Source organism: Triturus cristatus, chromosome 6, assembly GCF_964204655.1.
Source record: "Triturus cristatus chromosome 6, aTriCri1.1, whole genome shotgun sequence".
NCBI classification, from domain to species: Eukaryota; Metazoa; Chordata; class Amphibia; order Caudata; family Salamandridae; genus Triturus; species Triturus cristatus.
The window spans coordinates 490,872,858-490,898,894 of record NC_140589.1 but is presented as its reverse complement, the minus strand read 5'-3'; positions in this window follow the sequence as shown (position 1 = coordinate 490,898,894).

Genomic DNA, 26,037 nt, shown 5'->3' with positions numbered 1-26,037 from the left:
ATGTCGACCAGGTACGTGACGGGGCTCTTCCTCTCAACTACCTTGAAGGGCCCGGTCCACTTGTCCTGCAGGGCGCAGGGGTCCACGGGTGACATGACCCAGACTTGCTGGCCCGGCTCGAACTCGATGGCGGAGGCATTTTCGTCATACCAGCGTTTCATGTCTTCTTGGCTGGCTTCGAGGTTGGCTTCTGACAGGGCCCGGAACTTCCGAGTCTGGTTCCGCAGGGTCAGAAGGTACCGGTAGACGTCGGGAGGGGCATCTTGGACTTGCGCCTCCCAGCCCTCTTTGACCAGGCTGAGGGGCCCTCGGACGGGGTGCCCATACAATAGTTCAAAGGGGCTGAAGCCCAGGGATTTCTGTGGTACCGCCCGATAGGCGAACAGGAGGCAGGGCAGCAGGACATCCCATCTCCTCCTCAGGGGCTCTTCCAGGCCCTTGATCATCCCCTTCAGGGTCCTGTTGAACCGCTCGACCAGTCCGTTCCCCTGGGGGTGGTAAGGGGTGGTGAATTTATAGGTGACCCCACATTGTTGCCAGAGGGATCTCATGTACTTTGAAATAAAGTTCGTACCCCTGTCGCTCACCACTTCTCGGGGGAACCCCACCCTGGAGAAGATGCCCATCAGGGCCCGGCCCACCACGGGGGCTGTCACAGTGCGGAGTGGGATGGCCTTGGGGTATCGGGTGGCGTGGTCGACTAGTACCAGGATGAAGCGGTGTCCCAGGGCGGTTCGGGGGTCGAGGGGCCCCACGATGTCGATCCCCACTCGTTCGAATGGGGTGTTGACGGTTGGGAATGGTTGCAGGGGGGCTTTCACTCGGCCCCCAGTCTTCCCGCTAGCTTGGCAGGTCAGGCAGGACCAGCAGTGATGGTCCACGTCTCTTCTCATTCGGGGCCAATAGAAATGGGTCACTAGGCGGCTGTAGGTCTTGTCCCGCCCGAGGTATCCGGAGAGGGGCACGTCATGTGCCAGGTTCAGGAGGAACTCTCGAAATCGGAGGGGGTCTACCAACACCCGGCCGGTCCCTAGTTCGGCGACTTTCTGCTCACTGTACAATAAGTCATTGTCCCAATAGACCCAGTGGGTTCCCGTGGGGTCCCCCGCAGCCTGGGCGGCCGCTTGCTGTCGGGCCCCCTCGAGGGACGGGCAGGCCTTCTGCTCTTGCTGGAATTGTTCGCGGGTGGGGCCCCCGTTGTGGCGCCACTGGGCCAGCTCGGGGATCTCGCTGAGGGAGGCGGCCTCGTCGGGAGAAGGTTCAGCTGGCCCGGCCTCCTCGTCAGGTTCCTCCATGCCGGAGGAGGGTGATAGTTCGGGGCCCGTCGGCTTGTCGGGGGCCGTGGCAGCGGCTGGTTGGGCGGTCATGGACCGGGTGGTGGCGCAGGCCCACTCGGGCAGTCCTAGCATCCCCAGATGCTCTCGGCGTTCCACCTGGGCCCAGGGGGAGCTCTCTAGGTCATCCCCCAGGAGGCAGTCTACTGGGGCATCGTCGCGGACAGTTACTTTTAGGGTGCCGGACACTCCTCCCCACTCGAAGGGGATCCTGGCCATCCGGCACATGCTCTCGGTATTGTCCGCGGTCCGGACAGGGGATAGGACATGCGGCAGGATTTGTTCGGGGGTCACTAGGTGGCAGCGGACAGCGGTCACACTGGCCCCAGTGTCCCGGAGGGCCTCGGCCCGTCGCCCGTTGATGGTGACCCACTGTTGGTACTTCTGGGTGTTGCTTGGGATGGCAGCTCGGGGCACCATTTCTCGGGAGCCCAGGCATACAAGCGACATGGCAGCTGGTTCCCACTCGGGGGAACCGTCGTCGTGGTTCTCCTCCTCGTCTTCTCCCTCCCCCAGGGCTGCGGTGGCTATTTGCCGGGGAGGGGGCCCAGCGGTCCCGTTCCGTCGGTTCACGGGGCAGGCCGGGTCGCTCGCATAGTGGCCGGTCTGCTGGCAGCCGAAGCAGGTCACTGTTGGTCGTGGTCCAGGCCGTGCGATAGGGGCCCCCCTTCGGCCCAGGGTCGGGGACGTGTGGTTGGTGGCTTGGCCTCGTAGCGGGCTTCTGGGCGGCCCGGCCGGGAATTCTCGATTGCGGTGGGACCCCCCTCCTCCGCCTCACTGGCGGGGGGGTCCCGTGGTACTCCGTTGGTAGTCCCCCATTTTTTTCCGGGGGACCCGGGTGTTGACCCATCGGTCTGCTTCGGCGGCGAGCTTCCGGGGCTCGGTCAGTTTACTGTCCAGGAGGTGTTGCCTTAGTTCAACAAAGCAGTTGTTGGCGAGGTGCTCCCAGACAATGAGGTCGAACAGTTCATTGTATGAGGTGACCTGGCTTCCTTTTATCCATCCTTCTAATGCTCGGCTGAAGAAGTCCACGTATTTGACCCACGTGGTACCGGGGAGCTTCTTGCAGTCCCGGAAGCGCTGCCGGTACATCTCGGCTGATAGACCGTAGCGTGTGAGTAGGGCTTCTTTCATGTGGTCGTATGATGTCATCACCGCATCGGGGAGTTGCAGCAGGGTATCCCGGCCCTCGCTGAGGAACCTCCCCCATAGGCCGGCACCCCAATCCTTCCGGGGTACCCGATGGGAGGTCATGGCTACTTCGTATGCTCGGAACCATTGCTGGATGTCGTCATTTTTATAGTACTCCTTGACGACATCCTTGGGGATGTGAACCTTTGGCTCGGTCAGTGGCAGAGCGTCCCGGGCTCCGGGGGTGCTGGTCTCCCCCGTTTTAGATTTTAGTTCAAGTTCCTTGAGGCTCCTCTCCTGCTCGAGGGTTAGCCGTCTCTCCTCTAGTTCCCGATGCCGCTTCTTTTCCTCGATTTCCTCTTGCAGCCGTAGTTGTTCCAAGGCTATTTTCTTCTCCGCCAGTAGGAGCTCACCGTCCAGCCGGAGTCGGGCGAGGTCCATTTCGTGTGTCCGGACCCTCTCCCGTTCTCGCATTTCTTCGTGGGAAAGGCTGGTTTCTGGGACGGTTCGCCCCCCGTCTGTCGAGGTTGGGGTCGGCAGGTTTCCGTCCCGGGCCGAGGTCCCTTCGGCTCGGGGCGGAGTGGTCTCGGGTTCTGTCCAGGCTTTCAGGGCTTTCTGCATTTCTTCCTTGGTGCCCAACCCTGTGGTTGGGATCCCTTTGTCCTTGCAGAATTGTTTCAGTTCTTTGTGGGTGTATTCTTCCAACCTTTCCGGCTGGAAGGTTGCGGCCACGGTTGCCTCTTGGCCTTCCATGGTTCCCTTTTCTTTTTCCGTCTGGTTAGGTAGTGGGTGCGTTACTCACCTGTACGATTGCGTCTGGCTCGGATCCTGTCGCTGGCCACCAAATGTTGGAGGGAGGACCGCCGGGGAGTCGGGGAGACTAGTCCGGCACCCTTCCTACCGCACAGTTATAGCCGAGCGCCGCTGAGAAGCCCCCTTCGGGGAGGTCCTTCTCCTATAATCGTACTAGGCCCAGTAACACCACCACACAGGACTCAATATCAGTTGCTTGATTTCGCTCTTTATCAGAAGTAGCACGTTTCAATATTTACAGTGGGATCGAGGGATCCAGTAAGAGTCTCAATGTCTGTTAGAGGGATAGGGTAGCGGGACAGTCTTAGTACCAACCAGGTACGGGATTGCTCTGCGCCAGACCTTGAGTGCTGGTCTCGGAGCGGCTCGGACGTGGGGAGCCGCGACGGCGTCTGCAAGGCTCGGGTGGTAGTTCCACTTGGGTCGAGCCGCGACACAGTCAGCAGGGCTCCGGTGGTAGGTCCGCTTCGGTCGAGCCGCGACGAGGTCAGCTGGGCTCTGATAATGAGGTTCAACAAGGTCAGGCCGCGACAGCGTCAGCAGGGCCCCAAAGGTTTGTGAAGGTCTTCAAGCACGGGGGAGCCGCGACGTCGTCAGCAGGGCTCAGAGTGTGGGTTCAGGATGAGTCTTCTTCCGTAGGGTCAGCCGCGATCCGATCAGCAGGGCTCTTGACTCCGGGATACAACTGTTGTCTTGTTGTCGGGTTGCCCCAGATATAGGGCTGGAGCCCTTTGATGTCCGGACCCTTGCGCCCGGAGGGGGCGGAGAGGCCGGGTAGGGAGCGGCCAGACGCCCAGCAGGAGAGGCGCCAGGCCCCAGAGAGCTGTGAGGTGATCGCACCTAGGTGTGGAAGGACGGTTGGGGGTCCCATCGATACTGCCCTCCGCCGGGAGTGGGAAGGGTTCACGTGGTATCCCCCGGGCCAGGGGATGGCGCCTCGATGTCGGGCCTCGCTGGGACAGAGGCCGGGTGAAGCGGGGTCACGCAGGTGGTCACGTGGAGTGACGTATAATCCAAAATGGAGGAGCCCCGAGGTGCATGGAGCCGCGTGCGGCTTAGCGAGGGGGAACAGGACCACGCCACGAGGCCGGCTCCCACACTACTCATCTGTGTGGGTCTCAAGGCGTTGGGGGGGTGCAGCTCCGGGTCAGCCAAAAAGCCAGGTCTTTAGGTTCTGACTGAAGGTGTGCAGGTTGGGGGAGCTTTTTCCAGGCCTTGGCCGTGACTTAGGAGAATGCTAATTCACCTGCTCTGGTTCTGCAGATGTGCAGGGTCTCTGCTAGTGTGAGGTCGGCGGAGCGGAGCTTTCTTTTGGGTAAACGGAAGGAGACTCCTTCATGGAGGTATTTGGGTCCGATGTTGCGGAGGGATTTGTAGGCATTGGTGAGTAGCTTGAATGTTACTCTCTTCTTGACGGGGAACCAGTGGAGGTCTCGCAGGTGTTGAGTCATGTGCTCATGTCGTGGGGTACCGAGGACGAGCCTGGCTGCGTTGTTCTGGATGGTATGGAGTGTGTGTATCAGGTATTTTTTGATTCCATCGTTGAGGGTGTTACCATAGTCCAGTCTGCTGTTTATGAGTGCGTGGGTGACCGCCTTTCTGGTTTCGCGGGAGACCCACTTGAATGTCTTGTGGAGGGTGTTGAAGCTGGTGGAGGTGACGGCGTTGATCTGGTGAGTCATGGTGAGGGAGGAGTATAGAATGATGCCGAGGTTCCAGGTGTGGTCTGCCGAGGTGGGTGGGTTTCTGAGGTTGGGTGGTTCCGATGATTAGGCAGCTGTTGCTCATCCAGGCTGCAACATCTTTCATTCCTTCCTGGAAGCTGAGTCTGGTGTCTTTGGGGTTCTTCATGAGGGAGAGGATGAGCTGGGTTTCATCGGCGTAGGATACTATGCTGAGCCCATGCTGTCTGATGATGGCGGGGAGTGGGGGCATGTAGATGTTGAAGAGTGTGTGGCTGAGCGCTGATCCTTGTGTGTGATGGCGAGTCCTCCTCCTGTGCGGTGGGGGCAGTCCTTCCTCTGGATCTTGTATCCGTCGGCAATGATGGTGGCGATGGTGGAGGTAACGTTTGTCCAGGTTTCTGTGAAGAAGGCAACGTCTGGCGGGAGGGTGTCGAGAAGGTCCCAGACAGTGTGGTGTGACTGTGTAGGAAGCACATGTTGAGGAGGATGAACTTCATGACTTTAGTGGTGCAGGCATCCAGAGTGGATGCAGGTGTCGCGGGAGTGCGTTGTATGGTGAAGGATTGTCGGCAGGAGAACTGGCCACGAGTAGTGTTCAGCGTCGAAAGTTGGCAGTTGATGTTTCTTCTGGGGTTAAGTGCAAGGAGGGCAGCTGAGTCGTATCGGTGGGTGGTTGGAGATCCAGGGTCCTTGGCGCTACTTGCGGTCGGGTCACAGACGGACTTGCCTTTGGCGCATGCTGGCACGCCTGCTGCACTGCCGCTGCGCACCCATCATTAAATAGGGAAGGAGGAGGGAAGCGCAGCTGGGAAGGGGAAGTTGGCAGGGGGAGAGGCCACGGGGTGTCAGTTGTGGGAAAAGGGTGCCGAAAACCAAAAATCAATGTCAACGGGAAAGAGATAGGCAATACATAGAGAAAAGGCAAAAAAGCACAATTACAATGAGGCACAATTACAACAAGGCACAATTACGATAAGTCACATTAAATCCAGAAGCAGTCAAGGAGCAAGACGCAAGCAGGCAACAGTATTGCCTAGAACACCTATCAGGAGGAGGTGTAGGGGGCAGCGGCAGGCACCCCGGAACATAACAGGAGCTGGCCATGGGGGGTTTTAGTCCAAGGGATATATATAGGTCACCAGGAGGGAGGCTGTGTGGCCCCTCTAATTTCTTGCAGCCCAACCTCATTTCATTTTAGTAATGCCTTGGGGATGTGGTAGTTCCTGGGGCTGCTGGAGGGCCACGTGGCCCCCTTGCATTATTTGTAATTAAAGCCCCAGGTAAGTGGCAGCCTTCAGTTCAGTGGGGGTCTGTGCGTCCTCACCCGCATTGCTTTCAGGTTAAGCTCCAGGATGGTGGTGGTGTAGGGGTGGGCAGAATTTGCGTAATCATGTTACGCAAATCTCCGCGAAATGGTCAAAAATCTCCGCGAACACGCAGAAATTCAGCGAACACGCGGAATTGCTTGTTCGCAATACTTTTTTCCTGTTCGCGATCGCTGTTTGCATGCTCGGGGTGAAATATCTCGCGAACACGCATATTGAGAACGCGAACAAGCAAAAATTTCGCGAATTCGCGGAACGCAGATTTTTGGGCAATTTTGCGTTCTCCGCGGAACGCAAAATTACACAAATTCCGCAAATTCCACGAGCGGAACGGAATTTACCGCCCAGGCCTATGGTGGTGCCCACGGCGGTGGGAGAGGCCTTATGGGCCTTCCCCACATTTATTCCTATATAAGCCCCAGGGTGGTGGTGGTCCCTGGGGCATTAATGAGCCCCATGACTGGGGCCCATGTGCCCCCCCTCCTTTTATAAATAAATGCCCCCAGAACCTGGCCCACTCAGGGGCTGATTCTTAAGGATGTATGGTAGCCCGCTCGTTGGGTTTTTAAATGTTTTCGATGGGAACCACGGATCATGCCAACATTTTTTTAAAAAAATGCTCTTTGGCCCTGCGGGAGACAGCATTGCTTTTACAGAGAGGGACCTCCTAACATGCAGCTCCCACTCATTGAAAGCAATTTTGCTCCACTTCTAGCAAGCAAGAGCATTTTTTATGCTCTAGCTTGCTAGAAGCGGAGCACAGTCTGCTATAGCTTGGGGTGAGCAGAAAAGCTCCTGCCAAGCCATAGCAAAGAGCTATGTCCTGGAGTAGTCACCCTGGGGCATTGCAGCAGCTGACCCTGTGGGTGGCGGTCCCCAGGTCCATCTATTTCTCCAGGAGGAATGCCGTATGGCCCCTCTCCTTTCTTTAAATTTTCCTCAGGGAGGTGGTGGCCTTTATTCCTGAAATAACCCCATGCTCATTAAAGTACTTTTTTTCCATCCAAAGAATGCATAGTAGTCAGGAGGTTCTGTACCCAGTGCCTGAAGCTTTCGATGGTGCAGCGAGGAACCGACTGAACACGCTTTATTTCAGTATTTTACTATGCAACCAGTGTTCAGTGAGACCATTTCCCTTGATTGATGTAGTGCTCAAAGGCACCCTTTTTTGCCCATGTCTGTGCCTACTCAAATGAGTAACGTGACCATTTTATATGTAGCACCTTTTAACAGATTGTTTGCTCAATTTGAACTACTACAAGTCTTGAGTTGGTAGCAAAAAGTATTGGTTGTTAATATAAATACATGAAAAAATTGAAAATATATTCTTGCTCTAACTGATCTGAAATGTAAAATATCCAGAACCGCTTGCACTCATCCTGTAGAGGAAGCAGATTCCTTGGTCCACCAGTTTATAAGGTACTTTCATAGTGTAGTATCTCTTACTCAGTTGTGTACTAGGTAATGGCGGTAATTATCGCTAATACAAGCTGGCTCAAAAATGTACTATTTTACACAATGTTCCCCAATTGTGTATTAGTTTTGTCGCGCTTTCACTTCATCTGGACTACCTCCCCCACACGCTATGCGGTGCTTTAAATTAAGTATGTCCTCCAAACTTTGGCAGAATTAACCTTCTGATAGCCGCGCCCGAAAGCATAACACATCACTCAAAGCCCCTCTCAGAATGCGGAATTAAAATAAGCGACTTGGACGTACTGAAAATTCTGTAACAGTGCCATCTACTGGCAAAGTTTCATCAGCCGCAAATTAACTATAAGGCCATCACTAGGAGTTGTGTTAATTTCACTGGATTAATAACGTAAATTTTAATTATAAGTGTTTCGGGGTGCGTAATTGTTGGGTTGATCATTCTGGTTGCAAGGGATGTGACAAGGAGCATTGTCCATTAAGGGTGGAAGACTCATAATGGCCGGACTGGAGTTTCAAGCGGAGTTAATGACCGGTTACTTTAATTCAAGTCAGTGAGCAGAAACTCGACACAGGAAGATTTCAGGGAGAACAAAATCACTGTTGGAAAATTGGGTCAATAAGGAGGAGGGCAAACTCACAATATAAAATACAGGAGGAGCACACAGTCACTACTGGGAGAGTAGGACCAGCACAAAGTGAGCATAGGAAGATGAAAAGGAAAACGATGCATGGCCACGAGACATGCTCTGTGGTGGGGGAGGGGCAGAGCGAGACGCTTGGGACAGCAAGCAAGAGGAAAGCCAGATGGCACCTGATCCCACATGATAAGAGTGCCGCGAGGAAAGCCAGATGGCGGCTGCGCGTGTAACTGCCCGCGTAACCATAAGCTTGAGGCCAGCAGAAGCGTGTGGTCGGACTTTTAAAAGCCCACTCACTAGGGTGCCGATTCCGATCCTGTAAAACCCGGGTACGAACCGTCGTACGGAACGTTTTCTCCGTCCGAATCGTACCCGGGAAAACCACCTTACAAACCCGCAAGTACGATTCGTACAGGAATACCATTTCCGTATGATTCGTACAAAACACCGACCGGCTAAAATATACCCACAATTCCGATCCGGGACACCGCGTACGTGACGTCCGGACGGAGTCAGGCAGCGTTTTACGAACCAGCAAGTACGATTCGTGCATACGTCACTCCGCACGTAGCATTTTTTACGGGAGCCAAAAACTGCCGGGAAATTGAGGACGACGCGAGGAAGGAACACCTGTATGCGACGGACAGCCATGGACCCCATCCTATGTGTCATCCCGGCCCTCATAGCCTACGACCTGGTGCACAGGAACCGATGCAGACGCCGCAGAAGGTCAGAACAACACCCAGGGGCAAAGGTGGGGGGCAGGGGCAGGAAACATAACCCCCACCCAAGGCAAAATGTACACATGCCCTGTACATACCGTACCTCCAGGGACTGGTCACTGGGGGGGGGCGTGTCCACCAAGGCCTGCCACCGGCCACAACGGAAGTGGATGTGGACGCGTCCCGTCACCACAACAATTGTGGTACGCACCGTACCCACGCCTTAAGAGCGCGGGAACGGGTCTTACCACGCCTACCCCTATGTCACCCCAACAATGGTGGTACGGCCTGTACCCAGGCCTGAAGAGCGTGGGTACAGGTCGCACCACGCGTACCCCTACGTCACCCCAACAATGGTGGTATGGCCCGTACCCAGGCCTGAGGAGCATGGGTACGGGTCGCACCACGCGTACCCCTACGTCACCCCAACAATGGAGGTACGGCCCGTACCCACGGCTTCAGAGCGTGTGGGTGGGCGGGTGGGTGGGTGTCGTGCTACGATCCACACCAGTGGACAGAGACATAGGGGTGTGTGCCCATCACTCCCAGCAGTGCCCAGACATATGAGGAGTGGGTGCCTATCACTCCCAGCAGTGCCCAGACATATGAGGGGTGGTGTTGGACAGGCCACACGAAGGGCTTGCTCCCTCCCCCGCATGACAGGGCCCAAGCCTCGGCCCCCCAGGCGCAACCCACGAGAATCACCCGCACCCCGTCTCCCGACGGAACTCCTGCCCTCGGACCTCCATGTATCAACGGGCCCAAGCCACCACCGGCTCCCTCGGCCGGGTCAAGCCGCCATCTTGGGCCCTGCGCCACGAGGCCGCGTGGCCTCCCCCCGACCCTAACCCTGGGCCTGGCCGGCCCCGACATCCCGGCACCACCATCCACCCAGGAGGTGAGCGGACCACTTGGCAGGTCAATGGGAGAACGAAGCGCCAAAGACTCTCCCCCGCCAGGTGACGATCGCCTCCAGCTCCCCCAGGCACCGGCTCAACCCCCCGCTGGGTGTCTGGACACCTTCATCCCGGACCCTCCGACCTCCAAGTGCGAGGGTCCGGACATCAAAGGGCACCTGCCCTATAACTGGAGCAGCTCCGGAGCAGGAAGGCAGTTGTATCCTGGAGTCGAGAGACACCGAGAGAACTCAGCCTTGACGGACTACTGGCGCTGCCGTAGCCCTATCTTGTGATCTATCGTCCTGCCTGCTGGCGCTGCCGCGGCCTTCTGCAACATCCATCCTCGTCGGGACCTGCTGGCGCTGCCGCGGCCCGTTGTAACAACCATCTTCACCGGGACCTGCTGGCGCTGCCGCGGACCGTACATCAACCATCTTCACTGGGACCTGCCGGCGCTGCCGCGGACCGTGTATCGACCATCTTCACCGGGACCTGCTGGCGCTGCCGCGGCCCGTACCAGCTAAACCACCTAGCTCGAGGATTGTGAGCTACCCACCATACCATCTCAACTACCAGACTGGTAACCAGACTGTCCCGCTACCCCCTTTTCCCATCTTGAGAGACTTGAATCGAGGGGACCCCTGAGTCCAGACCTCCTTGTACCTTTTCATCGTACCTTAAGAAGTGCTTATAAAGAACGCTAACTCATCTCCTTGTGTGGAATCTGTCTGTGGGGGGGAAGTTATTTGTCTGTACGATCGCTGGAGACGGCTCTCCCCGGAGACCTCTCCCCTTGTCCTCGGCCGACCCTCCCGGTCCGTCTAACATTGGTGGCCAGCGGCGCGATCCGAATCAACACGTAATCGTACAGAGAGTAGCTCACCCCACGACAAAACCACGATGTCAGCCAAAGATAGCGGTTCCACTGAAAAGTTCCAAATGGATAAGTTGGAAGAGTATAGCCACCGCGAACTTAAACAATTCTGCATGGAACTAGGCATTGCTACCACCGGCCTGAGTACCAAAGATGATTTGAAGCGCGCCCTTGAGTCGTGGGCAGAAACTGGGATCACCGGATCCTCCGACCAAAACAGTGTCGCACCAGAGGGGAACGCCACGGCTCCCGAGGAGCGGGGAACGGGCCTCTCGCAGGAGGAGATCCAGGAAAGAGAAAGGACCAGATTACACGAGTTGGAAATGGCACGACTCAAGATGGACGGTGAACTAAAGTTAGCCGAGCAGAAACTAAATCTAGAGCATCTGCGGCTCCGAGAGGAGCGAGAAGAAAAACAGAGACAGAGAGAGCTTGAGGAAAAAAGAATAACACTCGAACACGAGCGCAAACTGGCGGAAATAGAACTTCGGAAACAGAATAAAGAAACGGGGGTGCCTGAGCGACCGCACACCCCAGGGGCAACCGAGAAAAAAGTCCACATCCCCAAGGATGTTGTCCGAGAGTATGTCCGAGAAGACGACATACAGCAGTGGTTCAAAGCCTACGAGATCGCCATGACCTCCCACCGGATCGACCGGAGTGATTGGGGAGCTGGACTATGGGGGAGGTTCGTCAACGAAGGTCGCGATGCCCTGTTGCAGCTCCCAGATCACCAAATGTCGTCCTACGACCACATGAAGGCTGCCCTCCTCACCCGCTACGGCCTCACACCCGAGATGTACCGCCAGAGGTTCAGAGATTGCACCCGGATCCCGGGTACAACTTGGGTGGAGTACGTAAACTATTTCAGCCGAGCCTTCGAGGGTTGGATCAAGGGGAGCCATGTAACGACCTACGAACAACTCTTTAACCTCATGGTATGGGAACACCTGTCGAACAACTGCTTCGTCGAGCTCAGGCAGCACCTCCTCGACAGTAAATTGACCGACCCCCGGCAGCTCGCCGCTGAAGCTGACCGATGGGAGAGCACCCGAGTGGGCCGGAGAGGACCGCACGAGCAGAACCGAAGCAACCAAGGCCAGCACCGTCCTCGGGGAGGAGGAGGAGGCCAGGGGCGAGGGAGAGACACCCTCCCGGCAACACCCGTGGCCAGCACCCCGCCCCCGGCCGGCCGGGGAAACCCCCCGATGCGTCCAGGGTTCCGAGCCAATGTCACGTGCCACCGATGCCAGCGAGTCGGCCATTACGCCAATGACCCGAGCTGCCCGCAGAACCAAACACCCAAGCCCCGCCAGGTAGCTGCCGCCGCCCTGGGGGAAGAACGACTATCAGAGGAACAGGAAGAGTATGAGCCGGCCCAGCAAAAGTGGGAACCGGCCGCCATGGTTCTAGCGTGCCTAGGGGGAAAAGACATAGTCCCGCGGGCTCCCCTACCCGCCAACACCAGGAAATACGGTCAGTGGGTGACCATTAATGGGCATCGGGCCGAGGCCTTAAGTGACACAGGCGCCAGTGTGAGGGCCGTCCGCTGTCACCTGGTGAAACCCGAGCGGATCCTGCCGAACATTCTCTGCCCCGTCCGCTCAGCCGACAATTCCAAAAGTCTGTGTCAAATGGCCTGCGTCCCCTTCGAATGGGGAGGGGTCTCCGGCCTGTTGAAAGTGACGGTCCGGGATGATGCCCCCGTGGACTGCCTCCTGGGGAATGACCTTGAGAGTTCCCAGTGGGCCACCGTCGAGAGAAGAGAGCACCTGGGGATGCTGGGCCTCCCGGACTGGGCCTGCGTAACCACCCGGTCCATGGCAGCCCGTGCCGTTCCCCGACCAGAAGAACCGGAATGGCCAGCACCTCCGCCCCCGGTCGCCCCAGTAGAAGACAACGATGAGGCCAACCCCCCGGAGCCAACGACTGAAGGGGACGCGCAACTCCAGGACGTCCCCGGCCTGGCTCAGTGGCGTCAAGAAGGGGGGCCCACCCAAGAACAGTTCCGCCAGGAGCAAAAGACCTGCCCCTCCCTCGAGGGACTCCGCCAACAAGCCAGCGCCCAGAGCGCAGGGGACTCCACCGGAACTCACTGGGTCTACTGGGAGAACGACCTGCTATACAGCGAACAGAAAATCGCAGAGCTAGGGGCCGGTCGAGTACTGGTGGTACCTCTCCGCTTCAGAGACTTCCTGCTCAACCTGGCCCACGATGTCCCCCTGGCTGGACACCTGGGCCAAGACAAAACTTACAGTCGCCTAGTGACCCACTTTTTCTGGCCGAAGATGCGGAACGACGTCCTGAACCACTGCCGGTCCTGCCCCACGTGCCAGGCCAGCGGGAAGAGTGGCCGTAAGCTGAAGGCCCCTCTACAACCCTTCCCGGTGGTCACCACCCCGTTCGAGAGGGTAGGAATAGACATTGTGGGGCCCCTGGACCCCCGCACGGCACAAGGACATAGGTTCATCCTGGTACTGGTGGATCACGCCACCCGCTACCCCGAGGCGGTGCCTCTACGAACTGTAACAGCTCCGGTGGTTGGCCGGGCCCTAATGGGGATCTTCGCCCGGGTGGGCTTCCCCCGAGAAGTCGTCAGCGACCGAGGCACGAACTTCATCTCCAAATACATGAAGTCCCTCTGGCAACAGTGCGGGGTCACCTACCGATTCACGACCCCCTATCACCCCCAAGGGAACGGACTAGTGGAGCGATTCAACCGCACTCTCAAGGGGATGATTGGGGGATTGGAAGAGCCCCTCCGTCGCCAGTGGGATGTACTACTCCCGTGCCTCCTCTTCGCCTACCGAGAAGTTCCCCAGAAGTCCCTCGGTTTTAGCCCTTTCGAACTCCTGTACGGGCACCCTGTGCGAGGGCCCCTCAGCCTAGTCAAAGAAGGTTGGGAGATGGCCCCCCTAAAGACCCCTCCAGACGTCTTCAAGTACCTCCTGGCCCTACGTAATCAGACCCGGCGCTTCAGGGAGATGGCCAAGGCGAACCTCGAGGCCAGCCAGGAAGACATGAAGAGATGGTATGATCACAATGCCTCCTCCATCGAGTTCGAACCTGGACAACAAGTGTGGGTGATGTCCCCCACCGAACCATGTGCCTTGCAAGATAAGTGGACGGGGCCCTTCAAGGTGGTCGAGCGCAAAAGCCCCGTCACTTACCTCATCGACATGGGGACCACCCGGAACCCCCTTCGGGTCCTCCACACCAACAGACTCAAACCACACTTTGTGCGCTCAGAACTCAGCCTCCTGATGGCTACAGACAGTGGAGCAGAGGAGGACTCCGAACCCCTCCCGGATCTCCTGAAGACTCAGGAGAACGACGGTTCCGTGGACGGGGTCCGGCTCTCCGATGCCCTCACCCCAGAGCAACGCCAGGGCTGCCGGGACCTCCTGCTGCGGTTCGCGTCACTGTTCTCCCTCACTCCCGGGGTCACCCCTTGGTGCTTGCACGACGTGGACACCGGGGACAGTCCCCCTGTCCGACACCGGGCCTACCGCGTACCAGATCGGGTACGGGCCTGCATACAAGAGGAAGTGGCCAAAATGCTCACGATCGGGGTCATCGAGCCCTCGGACAGTCCCTGGGCCAGCCCGGTTGTATTGGTCCCCAAAGCCGCTGCCCCCGGCACCACACCTGAACTGAGATTCTGCGTCGACTACCGGGGCTTGAACGCTGTCACCCGAACCGACGCTCATCCTATCCCCAGAGCGGATGAATTGATCGACCGGCTGGGGGCCGCCCGCTACCTCAGTATCTTCGACCTAACAGCGGGCTACTGGCAGATCGGTCTTACACCCCGGGCTCAAGAACGATCCGCCTTCTCTACCCCCGATGGCCACTACCACTTCAAGGTCATGCCCTTTGGCATGAAGAACGCCCCCGCTACATTTCAACGTCTTGTGAACCAGGTCTTGGCGGGGCTCGAAGAGTTCAGCGCTGCCTACCTGGACGATATCGCTGTATACAGCCGCCACTGGTCCGACCACCTCCTCCACCTCCAGGAGGTCCTACAGGCCCTCCAGCGGGCCGGCCTCACGATTAAGGCCGGCAAATGCCAAATTGGTCAAGGGTCCGTGACCTACCTGGGGCACCAGGTGGGGAGCGGGCTGGTGGCCCCACTGCAACTTAAGATTGCTGCCATCCAGTCCTGGCAGCCCCCCGTCACTCAGACCGAAGTCCGAGCCTTCTTGGGGCTCACCGGCTACTACCGGCGGTTCGTGAGGGACTACGGCAGCATTGTGGGGCCCCTCACGGGTCTCACATCCAAGAACCAACCGAAACGGATTAACTGGACCCCCGATTGTCAAGCGGCCTTCGAAAAGCTGAAGGCCGCCCTGTGCACCGCCCCTGTGCTCCAGGCCCCCGATTACAGTCGGGAATTCATTGTACAGACGGACGCCTCCGACCACGGCATCGGGGCGGTTCTTTCCCAGCTGAACCCCGAGGGTCATGACCAGCCGGTGGCCTTCATCAGCCGACGTCTCCTGGCCCGCGAACAGCGCTGGAGCACCATCGAGAGGGAGGCCTTCGCAGTGGTGTGGGCCCTCAAAAAGCTCCGGCCCTATCTCTTCGGTACCCACTTCCGGGTACAAGCCGACCATAGACCCCTGCAGTGGCTGATGCAGATGCGGGGGGAAAACCCAAAACTATTGCGCTGGTCCATCTCCCTGCAGGGAATGGACTTCACCGTGGAGCACCGACCGGGCCAAGACCACGCCAACGCAGATGGCCTGTCCCGCTTCTTCCGCCTCGACGAGGAGAGTCCCCAAGGAGATGGGTGACTCTCCCCGCCTTCAGCTGGGGGGGACGCATGTTGGACAGGCCACACGAAGGGCTTGCTCCCTCCCCCGCATGACAGGGCCCAAGCCCCGGCCCCCCAGGCGCAACCCATGAGAATCACCCGCACCCCGTCTCCCGACGGAACTCCTGCCCTCGGACCTCCATGTATCAACGGGCCCAAGCCACCACCGGCTCCCTCGGCCGGGTCAAGCCGCCATCTTGGGCCCTGCGCCACGAGGCCGCGTGGCCTCCCCCCGACCCTAACCCTGGGCCTGGCCGGCCCCGACATCCCGGCACCACCATCCACCCAGGAGGTGAGCGGACCACTTGGCAGGTCAATGGGAGAACGAAGCGCCAAAGACTCTCCCCCGTCAGGTGACGATCGCCTCCAGCTCCCCCAGGCACCGGCTCCACCCCCCGCTGGGTGTCTGGACACCTTCATCCCGGACCCTCCGACCTCCAAGTGCGAGGGTCCGGACATCAAAGGGCACCTGCCCTATAACTGGAGCAGCTCCGGAGCAGGAAGGCAGTTGTATCCTGGAGTCGAGAGACACCGAGAGAACTCAGCCTTGACGGACTACTGGCGCTGCCGTAGCCCTATCTTGTGATCTATCGTCCTGCCTGCTGGCGCTGCCGCGGCCTTCTGCAACATCCATCCTCGTCGGGACCTGCTGGCGCTGCCGCGGCCCGTTGTAACAACCATCTTCACCGGGACCTGCTGGCGCTGCCGCGGACCGTACATCAACCATCTTCACTGGGACCTGCCGGCGCTGCCGCGGACCGTGTATCGACCATCTTCACCGGGACCTGCTGGCGCTGCCGCGGCCCGTACCAGCTAAACCACCTAGCTCGAGGATTGTGAGCTACCCACCATACCATCTCAACTACCAGACTGGTAACCAGACTGTCCCGCTACCCCCTTTTCCCATCTTGAGAGACTTGAATCGAGGGGACCCCTGAGTCCAGACCTCCTTGTACCTTTTCATCGTACCTTAAGAAGTGCTTATAAAGAACGCTAACTCATCTCCTTGTGTGGAATCTGTCTGTGGGGGGGAAGTTATTTTTCTGTACGATCGCTGGAGACGGCTCTCCCCGGAGACCTCTCCCCTTGTCCTCGGCCGACCCTCCCGGTCCGTCTAACAGGTGGGTGCAGAGGACCCCCAGCTGTGCCCAGACATATGAGGAGTGGGTGCCTATCACTCCCAGCAGTGCCCAGACATAGGAGGGGTGGGTGCAGAGGACCCCCAGCAGTGCCCAGATATATGACGGGTGGGTGCCTATCACTCCCAGCTGTGCCCAGACATATGAGGGGTGGGTGCCTATCACTCTCAGCAGTGCCCAGCCATATGAGAGGTGGGTGCCTATCACTCCCAGCAGTGCCCAGACCTATGAGGGGTGTGTGCCCATCACTCCCAGCAGTGCCCAGACCTATGAGGGGTGTGTGCCTATCACTCCCAGCTGTGCCCAGACATGTGAGGGGTGGGTGCCTATCACTCCCAGCAGTGCCCAGACATATGAGTGGTGGGTGCCTATCACTCCCAGCACTGCCCAGACATATGAGGGGCGAGTGCCTATCACTCCCAGCAGTGCCCAGACATATGAGGGGTGGGTGCCTATCACTCCCAGCAGTGCCCAGACATATGAGGGGTGGGTGCAGAGGACCCCAACAGTGCCCAGACATATGAGGGGTGGGTGCCTATCACTCCCAGCAGTGCCCAGACATATGAGGGGTGGGTGCCTATCACTCCCAGCAGTGCCCAGACATATGAGGGGTGTGTGCAGAGGACCCCCAGCAGTGCCCAGACATATGAGGGGTGGGTGCAGAGGACCCCCAGCAGTGCCCAGACATATGACGGGTGGGTGCCTATCACTCCCAGCAGTGCCCAGACATAGGAGGGGTGGGTGCAGAGGACCCCAGCAGTGCCCAGACATATGAGGGGTGGGTGCCTATCACTCCCAGCACTGCCCAGACATATGAGGGGTGGGTGCCTATCACTCCCAGCAGTGCCCAGACATATGAGGGGTGGGTGCCTATCACTTCCAGCAGTGCCCAGACATATGAGGGGTGGGTGCAGAGGACCCCCAGCAGTGCCCAGACATATGAGGGGTGGCTGCCTATCACTTCCAGCAGTGCCTAGACTTATGAGGGGTGGGTGCCTATCACTCCCAGCAGTGCCCAGACATATGAGGGATTGGGTGCCTATCACTCCCAGCAGTGCCCAGACATATGAGGGGTGTGTGCCTATCACTCCCAGCAGTGCCCAGACATATGAGGGGTGTGTGCCCATCACTCCCAGCAGTGCCCAGACATATGAGGGGTGGGTACTCATCACTCCCAGCAGTGCCCAGACATATGAGGGGTGGATGCCTATCACTCCCAGCAGTGCCCAGACATATGAGGGGTGGGTGCCTATCACTCCCAGCAGTGCCCAGACATATGAGGGGTGGGTGCAGAGGACCCCCAGCAGTGCCCAGACAAATGAGGGGTGGGTGCCTATCACTCCCAGCAGTGCCCAGACATATGAGGGGTGGGTGCTCATCACTCCCAGCAGTGCCCAGACATATAAGGGGTGTGTGCAGAGGACCCCCAGCAGTTCCCAGACATATGAGAGCTGGGTGCAGAGGACCCCCAGCAGGGCCCAGACATATGAGGGGTGGGTGCCTTTCACTCCCAGCAGCGCCCAGACATATGAGGGGTGGATGCCTATCACTCCCAGCAGTGCCCAGACATATGAGGGGTGGGTGCCTATCACTCCCAGCAGTGCCCAGACATATGAGGGGTGGGTGCAGAGGACCCCCAGCAGTGCCCAGACATATGAGGGGTGGGTGCCTATCACTCCCAGCAGTGCCCAGACATATGAGGGGTGGGTGCCCATCACTCCCAGCAGTTCCAAGACATATGAGGGGTGTGTGCAGAGGACCCCCAGCAGTGCCCAGACATATGAGGGGTGGGTGCCTATCACTCCCAGCAGTGCCCAGACATATGAGGGGTGGGTGCCTATCACTCCCAGCAGTGCCCAGACATATGAGGGGTGGGTGCAGAGGACCCCAAGCAGTGCCCAGACATATGAGGGGTGGGTGCAGAGGACCCCCAGCAGTGCCCAGACATATGAGGGGTGGTGTGCCTATCACTCCCAGCAGTACCCAGACATATGAGGGGTGGGTGCCTATCACTCCCAGCACTGCCCAGACATATGAGGGGTGGATGCCTATCACTCCCAGCAGTGCCCAGACATATGAGGGTGGGTGCAGAGGACCCCCAGCAGTGACCAGACATATGAGGGGTGGGTGCCTATCACTCCCAGTAGTGCCCAGACATATGAGGGGTGGGTACCTATCACTCCCAGCTGTGCCCAGACATATGAGGGGTGGGTGCCTATCACATATGAGGGGTGGGTGCCTATCACTCCCAGCAGTGCCCAGACATATGAGGGGTGGGTGCCTATCACTCCCAGCAGTGCCCAGACATATGAGGGGTGTGTGCCCATCACTCCCAGCAGTGCCCAGACATATGAGGGGTGGGTGCAGTGGACCCCCAGCAGTGCCCAGACATATGAGGGGTGTGTTGCTATCACTCCCAGCAGTGCCCAGACATATGAGGGGTGGGTGCCTATCACTCCCAGCAGTGCCCAGACATATGAGGGGTGTGTGCCCATCACTCCCAGCAGTGCCCAGACATATGAGGGGTGGGTGCAGTGGACCCCCAGCAGTGCCCAGACATATGAGGGGTGGGTGCCTATCACTCCCAGCAGTGCCCAGACATATGAGGGGTGGGTGCCTATCACTCCCAGCAGTGCCCAGACATATGAGGGGTGGGTGCACCCCCAGCAGTGCCCAGACATATGAGGGGTGGGTGCCTATCACTCCCAGCTGTGCCCAGACATATGAGGGGTGGGTGCCTATTACTCCCAGCAGTGCATAGACATATGAGGGGTGTGTGCAGAGGACCCCCAGCAATGCCCAGACATATGAGGGGTGGGTGCAGAGGACCCCCAACAGTGCCCAGACATATGAGGGGTGGGTGCGTATCACTCCCAGCAGTGCCCAGACATATGAGGGGTGGGTGCAGAGGACCCCCATCAGTGCCCAGACATATGAGGGGTGGGTGCATATCACTCCCAGCAGTGCCCAGACATATGAGGGGTGGGTGCCTATCACTCCCAGCAATGCCCAGACAAATGAGTGGTTGGTGCAGAGGCCTCCCAGCAGTGGACAGAGACACGGGGGGTGTACATCATCCTCCCATTAGCAAAACTCCATGGGTGCATGAAGGCATCCACAATGTGCGACTATGTTGATAGTGCCATGACAACACATCACTGACAGCAGTGTCCCACTACCATGAGGATGGATGTCCTTCCCCCACTGCATGACACACCACATGTGGGTGTGATGACAAATTACACATGCATACCCACCCCTGGCGGTGGCAGCACAATACACACACTGAGAACATGCAACAAGACAGTATCCTCATGTGAAACCCCACTAAACTAAGAGAGCGTAAGGGAACACACACTGTCACCCTGTTAGAAAGGGTAGATGGACCGGGAGGGTCGGCCGGGGACAGGAGGAGAGGTCTCCGGGGAGAGCCGTCTCCAACGATCGTACAGACAAGTAACTTCCCCCCCCACAGACAGATACCACACACGGATAAGGTTCAGTGTTCTTTATAAGCACTTCTTAAGGTACGGTTGAATGGTACAAGGAGGTCTGGACTCAGGGGTCCCCTCGATTCAAGTCTCTCAAAGCAGGGTAAGGGGTAGCGGGACAGTCTGTCTACCAGTCAGGTAGTTCGGGTGAGATGATGACTAGCTCACAATCCTCGAGCTTGGTGGCTTAGTTGGTACGGGCCGCGGCAGCGCCAGCAGGTCCCGGTTGAGATGGTCGGTACACGGTCCGCGGCAGCGCCAGCAGGTCCCGAAAAGATGGTCGATGTACGGCCCGCGGCAGCGCCAGCAGGTCCCGACGAGGATGGTCGTTACAACGGGCCGCGGCAGCGCCAGCAGGTCCCGACGAGGATGGTCGTTACAACGGGCCGCGGCAGCGCCAGCAGGTCCCGACGAGGATGGTCGTTACAACGGGCCGCGGCAGCGCCAGCAGGTCCCGACGAGGATGGAGGTTGCAGAAGGCCGCGGCAGCGCCAGCAGGCAGGACGATGGTTCACAAGAGCGGGCTACGGCAGCGCCAGTAGTCCGTCAAGGCTGAGTTCTCTCGGTGTCTCTCGACTCCAGGATACAACTGCCTTCCTGCTCCGGAGCTGCCCCAGTTATAGGGCTGGTGCCCTTTGATGTCCGGACCCTCGCACTTGGAGGTCGGAGGGTCCGGGATGAAGGTGTCCAGACACCCAGCAGGGGGTGGAGCCAGTGCCTGGGGGAGCTGGAGGCGATCGGCACCTGGCGGGGGAGAGCCCTTGACACTTCGTTCTCCCATTGACCTGCCAAGTGGTCCGCTCACCTCCTGGGTGGATGGTGGTGCCGGGATGTCGGGGCCGGCCAGGCCCGGGGTTAGGGTCGGGGTGAGGCCACGCGGCCTCGTGGTGCAGGGCCCAAGATGGCGGCTGGACCCGGCCGGGGAAGCCGGTGGGGCTGGCCCCCGTGATGAGTAGAGGTCCGAGGGCAGAAGATCCGTCGGGAGACGGGGTACAGGTGCTTTTCGTGGGGTATGCCTGGTGGGCCGGAGCTTGGGCCCTGTCGTGCGGGGAGGGAGCAAGCCCTCTGTGTGGCCTGTCCAACATGCGTCCCCCCCAGCTGAAGGCGGGGAGAGTCACCCATCTCCTTGGGGACTCTCTTCGTCGAGGCGGAAAAAGCGGGACAGGCCATCCGCGTTGGCGTGGTCTTGGCCTGGTCGGTGCTCCACGGTGAAGTCCATTCCCTGCAGGGAAATGGACCAGCGCAAGAGTTTTGGGTTCTCCCCCCGCATCTGCATCAGCCACTGCAGGGGTCGATGGTCGGTTTGTACCCGGAAGTGGGTACCGAAGAGATAGGGTCGGAGCTTTTTGAGGGCCCACACTACTGCGAATGCCTCCCTCTCGATGGTGCTCCAACGCTGTTCTCGGGCCAGGAGACGTCGACTGATGAAGGCCACCGGCTGGTCATGACCTTCGGGGTTTAACTGAGAAAGGACGGCTCCGATGCCGTGGTCGGAGGCGTCGGTCTGCACCACAAATTCCCGACTGTAATCGGGGGCCTGGAGCACAGGGGCGGTGCACAGGGCGGCCTTCAGCTTCTCGAAGGCCGCTTGACAATCAGGAGTCCAGTTAATCCGCTTCGGTTGGTTCTTGGACGTGAGACCCGTGAGAGGCCCCACGATGCTGCCGTAGTCCTTCACGAACCGCCGGTAGTAGCCGGTGAGCCCCCAGAAGGCTCGGACCTCGGTCTGGGTGACGGGGGGCTGCCAGGACTGGATGGCAGCAATCTTAAGTTGTAGCGGGGCCACCAGCCCGCTTCCCACTTGGTGCCCAAGGTAGGTCACAGACCCTTGGCCAATTTGGCACTTGCCGGCCTTAATGGTGAGGCCGGCCCGCTGGAGGGCTTGTAGGACCTCTTGGAGGTGACGGAGGTGGTCGGACCAGTGGCGGCTGTATACAGCGATATCGTCCAGGTAGGCAGCGCTGAACTCTTCGAGCCCCGCCAAGACCTGGTTCACAAGGCGTTGAAACGTGGCGGGGGCATTCTTCATGCCAAAGGGCATGACCTTGAATTGATAGTGGCCATCGGGGGTAGAGAAGGCTGACCGTTCCTGAGCCCTGGGTGTGAGGCCGATCTGCCAGTAGCCCGCTGTTAGGTCGAAGATACTAAGGTAGCGGGCGGCCCCCAGCCGGTCGATCAGCTCGTCTGCTCGGGGGATAGGATGAGCGTCGGTCCGGGTGACAGCGTTCAAGCCCCGGTAGTCGACGCAGAATCTCAGTTCGGGTGCGGTGCCGGGGGCAGCGGCTTTGGGAACCAATACAACCGGACTGGCCCAGGGACTGTCCGAGGGCTCGATGACCCCGATCGTGAGCATCTTGGCCACTTCCTCCTGTATGCAGGCCCGTACCCGATCTGGTACGCGGTAGGCCCGGTGTCGGACAGGGGGACTGTCCCCGGTGTCTACGTCGTGCAAACACCAAGGGGTGACCCCGGGGGTGAGGGAGAACAGGGCAGCGAACTGCAGCAGGAGTTTCCGGCAGTCCTGGCGTTGCTCCGAAGTGAGGGCGTCAGAGAGCCGGACCCCGTCCACGGAGCCGTCATTCTCCTGAGTCTTCAGGAGATCCGGGAGGGGTTCGGAGTCTTCTTCTGCACCACTGTCCGTAGCCATCAGGAGGCTAAGTTCTGAGCGCACAAAGTGTGGTTTGAGTCGGTTGGTGTGGAGGACCCGAAGGGGGTTCCGGGAGGTCCCCATGTCGATGAGGTAAGTGACGGGGCTTTTGCGCTCGACCACTTTGAAGGGCCCCGTCCACTTATCCTGCAAGGCACATGGTTCGGTGGGGGACATCACCCATACTTGTTGTCCGGGCTCGAACTCAACGGAGGAGGCATTGTGATCATACCACCTCTTCATGTCCTCCTGGCTGGCCTCGAGGTTCGCCTTGGCCATCTGTCTGAAGCGCCGGGTCTGATTGCGTAGGGCCAGGATGTATTTGAAGACGTCTGGAGGGGTCTTTAGGGGGGCCATCTCCCAACCTTCTTTTACTAGGCTGAGGGGCCCTCGCACAGGGTGCCCGTACAGGAGTTCGAAAGGGCTAAAACCGAGGGACTTCTGGGGAACTTCTCGGTAAGCGAAGAGGAGGCACGGGAGTAGTACATCCCACTGGCGACGGAGGGGCTCTTCCAATCCCCCAATCATCCCCTTGAGAGTGCGGTTAAAACGCTCCACTAGTCCGTTCCCTTGGGGGTGATAGGGGGTCGTGAATCTGTAGGTGACCCCGCATTGTTGCCAGAGGGACTTCATGTATTTGGATATAAAGTTCGTGCCTCGGTCGCTGACGACTTCTCGGGGGAAGCCTACCCGGGAGAAGATCCCCATTAGGGCCCGGCCAACCACCGGAGCTGTCACGGTCCGTAGGGGCACCGCCTCGGGGTAGCGGGTGGCATGGTCCACCAGTACTAAGATGAACCTGTGTCCTTGTGCCGTGCGGGGGTCCAGAGGCCCCACAATGTCTATCCCCACCCTCTCGAACGGGGTGGTGACCACAGGGAAGGGTTGCAGAGGGGCTTTCAGCTTCCGACCACTCTTCCCGCTGGCTTGGCATGTGGGGCAAGATCGGCAGTGGTTCAGGACGTCGTTCCTCATTTTCGGCCAGAAAAAGTGGGTTACTAGGCGGCTGTACGTTTTGTCCTGGCCCAGGTGTCCAGCCAGGGGGACATCGTGTGCCAGGTTGAGCAGAAAGTCTCTGAAGCGGAGAGGTACCACCAGTACTCGACCGGCCCCCAGCTCGGCGAATCTTTGCTCGCTGTATAGCAGGTCGTTATCCCAGTAGACCCAGTGAGTTCCGGTGGCGTCCCCTGCATTCTGGGCGCTGGCTTGTTGGCGGAGTCCCTCGAGGGAGGGACAGGTCTTTTGTTCCTGGCGGAACTGTTCTTGGGTGGGCCCCCCTTCTTGACGCCACTGAGCCAGGTCAGGAAGGTCCTGGGATTGCGCGTCCCCTTCGGTCGTCGGGTCTGGGGGGCTGGCCTTGTCGTTGTCTTCTACTGGGGCGACCGGGGGCGGAGGTGCCGGCCATTCCGGTTCTTCTGATCGAGGGACGGCACGGGCGGCCATGGACCGGGTGGTTATGCAGGCCCAGTCCGGGAGGCCCAGCATCCCCAGGTGCTCTCTTCTCTCAACGGTGGCCCACGGGGAACTCTCGAGGTCATTCCCCAGGAGGCAGTCCACGGGGGCATCGTCCCGGACCGTCACCTTCAACAGGCCGGAGACCCCTCCCCATTCGAATGGGACGCAGGCCATTTGACACATACTTTCAGAGTTGTCTGCCGAGCGGACGGGGCAGAGAATGTTCGGCAGTATCTGCTCGGGCTTCACCAGGTGACAGCGGACGGCCGTCACACTGGCGCCTGTGTCACGCAAGGCCTCGGCTCGCTGTCCATTAATGGTCACCCACTGACCGTATTTCCTGGTGTTAGCGGGTAGGGGAGCCCGCGGGACCATGTCTCTTCCCCCTAAGCACGCCAGGACCATGGCGGCCGGCTCCCACTCTTGCTGGGCCGGCTCATACTCTTCTGGTTCCTCCGATGATCGCTCTTCCCCCAGGGCGGCGGCAGCTACCTGGTGGGGCTTGGGTGCTTGGTTCTGCGGGCAGCTCGGGTCATTGGCGTAGTGGCCGACTCGCTGGCATCGGTGGCACGTGACGTTGGCTCGGGCCCCAGGACGCCACGGGGGGTTGCCCCGGCCGGCCGGAGGCGGGGTGCTGGCCACGGGTGTTGTTGGCAAGGCGTCTCTTCCTCGCCCCTGGCCCCCTCCTCCTCCCCGAGGACGGTGCTGGCCTGGGTTGCTTCTGTTCTGTTCGTGTGGCCCCCTCCGGCCCACTCGGGTGCTTTCCCATCGGTCAGCTTCGGCGGCGAGCTGCCGGGGGTCAGTCAGCTTACTGTCGAGGAGGTGCTGCCTGAGCTCGACGAAACAGTTGTTTGACAGGTGCTCCCATACCATAAGGATAAAGAGTTGTTCGTAAGTGGTGACATGGCTCCCCCTTATCCAACCCTCGAAGGCACGGCTGAAATAGTTCACGTATTCTACCCAAGTTGTACCTGGGATCCGGGTGCAATCTCTGAACCTCTGGCGGTACATCTCGGGTGTGAGGCCGTAGCGGGTGAGGAGGGCAGCCTTCATGTGGTCGTAGGACGACATTTGGTGATCTGGGAGCTGCAGTAGGGCATCGCGACCCTCGTTGATAAACCTCCCCCAAAGTCCGGCTCCCCAATCGCTCCGGTCGATCCGGTGGGAGGTCATGGCGATCTCGTAGGCTTTAAACCACTGTTGTATGTCGTCTTCTTGGACATACTCGCGGACAACATCCTTGGGGATGTGGACTTTTTTCTCGATTGGCCCCGGGGTATGTGGTCGCTCAGGCACCCCCAGTTCTTTATTTTGTTTCCGAAGTTCTATCTCCGCTAGTTGGCGCTCGTGCTCGAGCGTTATTTTTTTCTCCTCCAGCTCTCTCTGTCTCTGCTTCTCTTCTCGTTCATCTCGGAGCCGCATATGCTCGAGGTTGAGTTTCTGTTCAGCTAACTTGAGTTCCCCATCCATCTTGAGTCGTGCCATTTCCAACTCGTGCAATCGGGTTCTTTCTCTTTCTCGGATCTCCTCCTGCGAGAGGCCCGTTCCCCGCTCCTCGGGAGCCGTGGCGTTCCCCTCTGGTGTGATGCTGCTTTGGTCGGAGGGTCCGGCGACCCCAGTTTCTGTCCACGACT